The sequence below is a fragment of the Magallana gigas genome, chromosome 3 (assembly GCF_963853765.1).
Source record: "Magallana gigas chromosome 3, xbMagGiga1.1, whole genome shotgun sequence".
NCBI lineage: Eukaryota > Metazoa > Mollusca > Bivalvia > Ostreida > Ostreidae > Magallana > Magallana gigas.
Genome location: NC_088855.1, coordinates 15,811,599 through 15,821,657, shown reverse-complemented (window position 1 = coordinate 15,821,657; position 10,059 = coordinate 15,811,599). Strand labels below are relative to the sequence as shown.

At 33.3% G+C, this 10,059-nt stretch overlaps 2 long non-coding RNA genes across 2 annotated transcripts in view; both read left to right on the top strand.

Moving 5' to 3' along the window:
• LOC136273661 (uncharacterized) overlaps window positions 1–10,059 on the top strand; it is an 86,135-nt gene that overhangs the window by 21,411 nt on the left and 54,665 nt on the right. The gene's annotated exons all lie outside the window — the stretch shown is intronic.
• On the top strand, window positions 7,097–9,548 carry LOC136273660 (uncharacterized). The gene is made up of 3 exons (XR_010711860.1): window positions 7,097–7,309; window positions 7,425–7,621; window positions 7,830–9,548. It is a non-coding gene; the product is annotated as an uncharacterized lncRNA (long non-coding RNA).

The window sequence follows — 10,059 nt, the reverse complement described above, 5'->3', positions numbered from 1 at the left end:
CAATGAGTCAGTATAAAAATTATGAATTGTGAGAAACATACATCTTGAATTTTGACAAAGACTCAAAATGTAGATCAATTATGCTTTATAACAATGTTGTCTTTATGAGAAGTGAGAACTTTGATTTTGTATAATTAATATTGACACTGTAGAACTTTTCTTGAAACCTTGTTTAGATAATTCTAAAAAGGTCCATTAGTTTTGAATTTTGATTACAAATTCAAAGAATATAAGATTTTTGTAGATGGTGTATAATTAGTTTTTTTTTTATAAATTAGAAGTTGATACTAGTAATGTAGAGTTTTATGTGTCCATTTGTTTCATCATTTGGCTAAATTATTCTAAATTTTTTAGGAATGACAGCTTAATCGATTATTTTAAAAAATATAACTGCGGGATATTATATGAAGCGTAATTTAATAATCGACATAAAATATTTGCCTGCCTGACGTTCAAGTTCCCTTTGTAGTCATGCCAAATGAATCCGATACAGTTGCAAGTATGCTCTACAGATCAGGACTAATTCTCTTATTTTGTGTCAACTTATTTATTGATTAGGATAATAATTTAATACCATTCGATAGTACACAGTTAAAGTATTGAAAGAAAATGGCTACAAATGATTCTCAGAAAAGAGTAGTTCAAGCTAATTTTAGTCAAGGGGATGTTTATTTCTCTAATGAATCCAGGGGTAAACAGTGTATGACAAACTGTGTTGTCTTCATAATGCAAAGTTGTTTGAAAAGCTTTGAAGATATTGACAGAAACGATTTGAATTTTACTTTAGTGAAAGGTGATATTTTGTATAAAAAGATGTGTCAATATGGTTTTCTTCGACCAAATCAAGAACTTTTACAGTTTTCAGATTTACCAAAGTTTGTCAATTTCAAATGCGTTAGTTTCTCAATTGAAACTTTATCGACATTTTATGGAAACATGTCAGTCAATGGAAGTGTTGATGGTGTTGGGAAGAAGCTAGAAACAAGTTTGAATTCAGTGTTGTCATCTTCTTGTTCCAAACAGTTTGCCATCCTAATTTTCCATTCATCTGCAGTTGCAATCACTTTTAATGAAAGAAATGGCACATATGGAGTATTTGACTCTCATAGTCGGGGTTTGAATGGTTTGTGTGATCCAAATGGATCAGGTGTTTTAAGTACTTTAGCATCATTCCAAGATCTGTGTTCATTTCTGAGAAAACTATGTATTTCATTGTCTCCAACATCAACTTTACAAGAAGTTCAGTATGAGATTTGTCGAGTCAAAATAGGAGTTTCCAAAAAGCGGAAGAAAACTTCCTTAGATTTGGATACAGATGTAGATGATGACCTGAACATTACTCACTCAGTAAGTGGCAAAACATGTGAACATGCTTTTGATATTGTAAATAGCGAATCATCATTGAATACGGAAAAAACAGAAAATGATTTCACTTTGAAGGATGTTACTGATGCAAGAATAGACAAAGTTGTTCAAAACTTTCAAAAGAAAGTTTGTCATGGACCCTGTTATATATGCAGTTGCTGTACACAAACATGGTTTAGGGAAAATGTTCATAAAGCCACTTCCGTCATTGGTTCATCAGATTTATTGCAAAACTGCTTACTTGGAATCAAAAGTGTGGAAAATGCAGAATGGGTATGTAATACTTGCTATAGAAATCTAAAATCTCAAAAAATTCCACCCTGTTCTGTCTTCAATGGAATGGGGTTCCCAGAGAAACCCCCTGAGCTTGACATTACTGAACTTGAAGAAAGATTAATAAGTCCAAGAATACCATTTATGCAAGTCGTAGAGAAACCTCGTGGTGGTCAGAAAAGTTTGAGAGGAAATGTTGTCAATGTACCATCAGATGTGAATTCTACAGTTACATCTTTACCAAGAACTTTGTCAGATTCCGAAACTGTTCAGGTTAAGCTGAAAAGAAAGATGAATTTCAAGCACTCTGTATTGCATGAAGCAATCAGACCAAACAAATGCTTGAAAGCTTTAAAATGGCTTTTGAAAAACAGTTCATTATTTCAGACAGAAGGGATTAAAATGAATGAAAATTGGAACATAGAATCAGAAATGCATGAATGGCTGGGGTATGATGTGGGTAATAGTGAAAGTGATTCACATATTGAAACATTATCAAGTGAAACTAAACTGACTAATCAAAACAATGCAAATCATGATGATGACTCTGATGAGTGGACAGAGGATCCAAATTTTGAAAACAGGCTAACTGGTAGCACAGATACATTGCTTCATCCCGTTGATGTAAGGTCCTTGTGTAAAACCTTTTCATTTGCCCCTGGAGAAGGTCAGGTACCACTTGGTCTTTATCAAGACAATAATGCAGAATATTTAGCATTTCCAAGTATTTACTGTGGTCAGAAACGTCCCGAGAACAAAGACAGGCAAATGCCCGTGCATTATAGCACTATCTGCAAATGGGAATTGAGAAGTGTTGACAGACGTGCAGCTTGTTCAGTTCCAAATATTTTCTTTAAACTAAAAAAACTGCAAATCAAGCAAATTCAAGATCGAGTAAATTTGGCTATGAGAAAGTGTCAACTGAATGGGCAAAAAGTTACAGTAGGACAAGTTCTGAATCAATCAACTTTTGATAATATTGTGAGACTTGATGAAGGTTATCGTGTATTACGGCAGTTGCGTGGATCTCCAGCTTACTGGGAAAGTGCGAAAAGGGATGTTTTTGCAATGATAAGGCAGTTAGGTGTACCTACCTGGTTTTGTTCTCTATCAGCTGCTGAAACCAGATGGCCATCTCTTCTCAAAATTCTTGGACAACAGGTTAAACATGTTGAATACACCGATGAAGAAATTGCCAATTTAACATGGAAAGAGAAGTGTGAGCTTGTACAAAGTGATCCTGTAACATGTACACGATTTTTCAATCACAGAGTGCAAGTTTTCATTAGTGATGTTTTGAAATCATCAAATTTTCCATTGGGAAGAGTTGTGGACCATTTCCATAGGGTTGAATTCCAACAAAGAGGATCCCCTCACATTCACATGCTTGTATGGATTGAAAATGCACCCCTGTATGCAAAATCTGACAAACAAGATTTGGAGAATTTCATTGACACCCATTCTTCATGTCAAAAGAGAAATGATATCCCAGATCTCATCAATTACCAAACTCATAGACATGCTCGCACATGTAGAAAGAAGGGGAAAAATATTTGCCGGTTCAATTTCCCCCTACCTCCTATGTCAAGAACACAAATTCTTGAACCATTACAGGATGCTGAAAAGGAAAAATATCCAAAAATCGTTGATGAATATGAAAGAATTGCTTCTCTTTTGAATGAAATGAAAACTGGCTTTGACATGTCTTTTTCAGAATTTCTTTGTAAACTTGAAATTTCAGAGGAAATGTACATAATGGCTCTGAGATCTTCATTGAAATCACCAAAGGTTTTCCTAAAAAGAGATGTATCTGAAATCAGAGTCAATTCTTACAATGAAATGATATTGAAATGTTGGCAAGCAAACATTGATGTTCAGTTTATTCTTGACGCATATGCCTGTGCTGCTTACATTGTTTCATATATTTCAAAATCGCAAAGAGGAATGTCAAACTTGATGTACGAAGCTTGTAAAGAAGCAAGGCAAGGAAATAAAACTTTGAAGCAGCAAGTGAGACATATAGGGAACAAATTTTTGACTCATGTAGAAGTATCAGCTCAGGAGGCAGCATATTTGATATTACAGTTACCACTGCGTGTTAGCACTAGGTCATTCGCATTTATTAACACCAATCATGATGAAAACAGAACATTCCTTTTAAAACCATTGGATGTTCTGTCAGAACTACCCGAGAGTTCAACAGATATACAGTCAGATAATGCTTTGAAACGTTACCAGAGACGACCAAATGCTTTAAAAAATATCTGTTTGGCTGATTTTGTGTTACAATTCGATGTTATTTCAGAGAAAAAAAATGAAGGTAATCAGAACAAAGATGGTGATTTACTGGAGGATGAAAGAAATGAAGAAGACGAGGACATGCTTGCAGAACAGGATGAAACTGTAGATTCATTGCAAATGGAGTATCACATGAGAAATGGAACAATTCTTAGGAAACGCAAGACAAATAAAATAATTCGATATGTAAGATTTAACAAAGACCAAGATCCTGAGAACTTTTATAGAGAACAACTTATGTTGTTTTACCCTTGGAGAAATGAGACAAAGGATTTGCAAGGAAACTATGGAACATATGAGGAACACTACAAAAGAAAAGTTGAAATCATAAATGCCAATAAACTTAAATATGAGGTAGATGAAGGCATTATTGACATTGTTGAAAAGAATATGACAGATTGTGATGAAGAATTCCACGTGATTGCAGCAGAAGTGCAGCACAATGAAGAAGTTGACCAATATGAAAAAACAGATGATGAAAACATATTTCATGGGTGTTTCAACCCAAAAGATATTGGTCTCGACTATGACATTGGCCTTGATTTAGGCATAACAAGGAAACAAATCAGCATTTGTGATACACCTGTGAACTCACTTAGTCATAATGATTATATGAATTTGGTCAGAACTTTGAATGAAAAACAGAAAATATTTTTCTATCATGTATTACATAAAATGAAGATGAATGAAGGACCAATTTACTGTTTCTTGACTGGTGGAGCAGGTGTTGGAAAAAGCATTGTAACTACTGCTATTTACCAGGCTGTGACAAGGTATTTTGCAAAAAAAAATCCATGAAAATCCAGATGATGTGAAAACTCTTTTGTGTGCCCCAACAGGAAAGGCAGCTTACAATATAGGTGGACAAACAATTCATTCTCTTTTCTGTATTCCTGCAAATCAATCTTTGAAGTACAAACCATTAGATATGAAGCAGTTAGATTCCTTCAGAGTCAAATTCCGTAGTTTGAAAGTTATTTTCATTGATGAAATATCTATGGTTGGAAACAAACTTTTCAATTACATAAATCTAAGACTTCTAGAAATATTTGCTACAGAGAAACCATTTGGTGGAGTAAGCATTATTGCTATTGGAGATTTGTTTCAGTTGAAACCGGTATTTGATGGGTGGATCTTTCAGAATTTGGTAGATGATTATGGACCTTTGGCAGCAAATCTTTGGCAAGACCATTTCAGGGTATTTGAATTGACAGATATCATGCGTCAAAAGGATGATAAAAGTTTTGCTGAACTACTCAATAGAATGCGCAAGGGATTGCATTCTTCTGCTGATATTGCCACTCTGAAAACAAGGTTAAAGTCACTTGATTCCATCCCATCTTCTTTGCCTTACTTGTACACTATTAATGCACAAGTAGATGAGCATAACATGCTAGCATACACAAATGCAGAAACCAGTAAAAAATGTACAATTTCAGCCATAGATACTGTTAGTGGAGATGTAACTAAAGACATTAAACAGAAAATTTTGTCAAAAGTTTCTGATTATCCATCAAAAACAATGGGGTTATTCAAAAATTTGCTAATAGTTGAAGATATGCCGGCTGAAATTTGTATCAATATCGATGTCGAGGATGGTCTCACTAATGGAACAACATGTTTGGTTAAAAAATTAGCCTTTCGAGTGGAAAATTCACAGAGGTGCAGTATTATTTGGGTTGCATTTGAAAATGAAGCTGTTGGTTCAAAAGCACGTACAAAGTATGCACACCTTTTTGCTCCATATTGCAGTAAATCTTGGACTCCTGTCTTAGAAATTACAAGAAATTTTAATGTAGGCATGTTTCGCTCTGCATATGTGATCAGAAGACAGTTTCCTTTGCGTTTGGCCTGTGCTAAAACCATACACAAATCTCAGGGGTCAACCATGAATAAAGCCGTTTTGCATTTTGGAAAAAGGAAGCAAGAACACATGCATTATGTAGGTTTAAGCCGAGTTAGAAAATTAGAAGATGTGTTTTTATTAGAACTAAATGAAAGTAAGATTTCTGTATCAAAGAGTGTTGCTGATGAAATGGATCGTTTGTACTCGGAGGCTACTCTACACTCATGTTTGCCACTTTTACAAAATCTGAACGAGGATTTAAAACTGCAGATCACTGCATTTGCATATCAATGATATGAAGTTGGAGAAAAACTTGATATCAGCTGATATCATTGCTATAGCCGAAAGCAGACTAAAACCATCAGATGATGCTACATGTTATGAATTACAAGGATATAGCACCTTTAGATTTGATGATGAGAAATACGTAAGTGGAAGGCCATATCACGGAATAGTTATTTATTCAAAGATCCCTTTCCAGAATATAAGAAGACTCCATATTATGGCAACTGAAACAGTGCTTTGTCATATAATTCACCGGGAAAGGATATTGCAACTTGTCTTCTTTTATTGCTCTCCTCAAAAAGCTTCACAGGGGTATTTGTGTCAGTACCTTCAGAATTTGTTTGAATTGCTTGGAACAGAACATCATTTTGTTATTATGGGAGATGCAAATGTTGACTTTTTTACACAGACTTGTTTATCAGAATTTCTCATAGACCATAAAGTAAGCCAGGTTGTTCACTCTGTTACAAGTGATTATGACTCATGTTTGGACCACATTTATACCAATATGATGTGTCCTTCTCAAATATCAAGTGCAACATTGGAGTCATATTACTCTGACCACAAGCCAATTGTGGCTTATTTGCCATATCATGATGATCATACTCATGAACTTGAATAAAAACAAAAACAAAAAACCTTGAAATTATCATGATATTTAAGCATTTTTTCAGTTGTCAATGTAACATAAACTCAGTTGTCAATATAACATTCCTCTTGGAGTTTAGAAATAATTTTTCATACCGAATCAGACTTGAACTTGACATAAATTTAATTTTCAGTTATTCCATTAATATGAAAAATCTGAGTTACAATCAGGTGTATATTAGTTAATTCGAAAAAATATACATTTGCAAAAGAAACACTTTATTCCCTGTTAATTTTGTGAGATAAACTGTATTATCAATATAATATTTTTTTGTGCCATCAAAAGCTATTCTCTATCTCTTCTGACTTTGTTTCAAAGTTGAACAGTGACAATATTGTTATTTCTTTGTAGAATGCCATTCAAAAGCATTCTTGACCTCAAGGAGGAAAAATGGTAAAACTGTCAAAGTGTTTACAAAAGGAACACATCGCCAAAAACAACAAGAATGGGTGAAGGCAAGAATAGATGTACCAAATGCCATAGAGGAATCTGCAGTTTAAATGACCATGCCCACATCACCAATAAAGAAGGTTTCTGAAACAAAGACTTCTCCATGGAGATCCATTTTCTCTGTTAAGAGACAAATAATCAAAGTAAGACTATAGTAAAATCTCAATCTTTGACATTGATAGTAGAAAACAACATACATTTACAACATGTTGGTATTTTATTCATGTACATCTGAATTTCTCCATTTGTTTATTTTAGAATGAAGCCTCAAAAACTGTTACGGTTAATGGAACAACACATTTATTAGATCAATAACTCTTCAAGAAGATAACCCATGTACATTGATGTCACTCTTTAGACAGAACTTGCAGAACAAGAACAACAGATAGGGAATTCAAATCAAAATCTCCCATTGTCTGTTGAATGAGTTGCAAGATATGGAACTCTTAATTCAAGTAGGAACACTATTGTTTAGGTCAATTATTTGTTCATTGACTACATGAATGTATATATGTATTGCAAATTACAACAATATTATAACTGTCATTTTCAAATTTAGATTGTTTTTGTCACACTTAACTACCATATTTTTAAAAGATATACTGATAAAGAAAGTCAATCTGACATTTTTTAATATATATTTGCAATTTTCTTTCTTTGCAGAAAATACAGCCACTTCAAATTCAAATTAGTGGACACATGGAAGCACTTAGGTCTACAATTGCAATAGGGCCATTAAAGAACAATCACTGGATTCAAACTACAGGGACATTACAGTTCAACTATAATCAGTAATGAAACAACATTATCAGAAAGTGACAACCATGCCTCCAGTCTCTCCTTCAATGAACCAAAAGATTATCTCTTGGAGTAAAATCCCAATTAACATTATTACCACACAACAAGGATCTGAAATTCTCAGTCTGAATATTGCATTTACTGACAACAACCACAACACCAATCTCAAATGAGAAGGAGATGGATTTCATACTGTAATTTCAGCTCTATTTATCAACTCAAAATTTTTTGTATACTTCTGAAAATTAATTATTCCCAATAGTTATGTAAAATTCTGAGGAAAAAAAATGTTTTCGAAGTATACACTCTCCCTCCTTTTTATATATTGTTATAACAAATATCATTCCAATTTTTAGAAAAAAACGTTTTGTTTTTTTTTGATTTTTATCGTAAAGGATTTAAACAAAAATATATTCAAAATGTGAAAGAACATTTAAGCTTTTGTTGTGCAGCAATATTGCTTGTTGTGTGTACATGTATATTATATGAATTTTGCAAACATTTTCCATTTGTTACAAATTAAGACATGGTTAAACCTTATCTGCAATTTTTTGATACACTTGTTTGTCCATTATTGTTATCGATGAACAATTTTGTGACATGATTACTATTAAAGAAGTATTGTTATGGTTATTAATATCTTGCAGATTGGATTGTGCTTGTATTTAATTCATACCTGATGTACATGTGTTGGTTTTTAGTTTGTTTTGTTTTTTATCTTATTACATGTTGAAACCAATCTCCAGCACCATTAAATTTCATATTTAATTTTCTAGGCCAGCAAACAGATTTTTGTAATATTTATCACACTTAACTACATTTTTTTATTGAAGAAAATATGTTTTTCTTCATCCTAAAGAACCTCTACTTGTTTATTTTTTTTCATTTCTTTTTTCAGTGTCAAATAATGTTTTACATTACCATTGTAAGCATTTCTAACTTTGTATTCATTGTGAAATTCTTTGCAATAAAACTTGTTAAATCTCTTAAATTTCTTTCCACTTTTACCTCTACAAATAACTTAAGACCTGCATGCATTGTGCAAATTACTCTTAATTCCCTTTACAATTTAAATTAAGATATAAACGAAATTATAAATGCATGGCTAATAAAATGAATATAAATGTTTTCACCTGCACAAAACATCAATGTTAATCTGAGATAACCTAGAACATTGTTTATGAAACCAATAATTACCTTTTTGCAAATATTTCAAAAATTGAAACCTTTCATTTTCCAGTAAACATGATAAGGCTGTCAAATCCAACAAAAAATGGTACACCTTCATTGTTTGACATACTTTATAGATTTTCTCTTTCCTTTAATTGTTGTTCAACAGCGTAGAAAATGTGGTACAGCAATAACTAAAAATTTGCAGGTTGTGAGTTTGAATCCCGCTGGGACTTTCATTGTATAAATTTTTGCCTTATCCCATTTCTTTTTCAAATAGTGTTCAATTTCAAAATTCTAAAACAGAGAAAGTATATCTCATGTACATTGCTTATTATTAGATTTAACAGATGTTCCTTAATACAGTAACAAACAGCAAATGCTTAGCGCTTCTCAGTACTTTCAGTACTTTGATTTATGTATGTAAACAAACCAGTGTTCATGTATGGAGAGGGTGATTGGGGGGTTCAGAGACAGGTAAAATAAAGAAATCTGCAGTAAATGGTTTGTGGATATTTTAGTATATATATTTACACCGAAAGTGATAGGGCAACAGAAGAGAAACGAATCGGACACTTGCCTAATGAAGACGCACATGTACAAACCTCCATGCACTCTCCACTTCCGTCTCGTTCTTTCACACCATCGTTCAATACTTTTATTGACTGTCGATTGCCGATCGAAAGGTGTAGAAATCGAGGAATTCATACCTATCACTTTGACTGGCAAGTTAGTAGGTAATACATGTGCATTATACATTTACGGTAACCGTATTTACATGAAATGAACGCTTAGCACATGCAACTTTTAAATATTATATTTTTTATAACGCCGTACTCTGGACCGTAGCTTGAGGCTATGGTTTAACGCCCGTTTACCCACAGAGAGAGAGAGAGAGAGAGAGAGAGAGAGAGAGAGAGAGAGA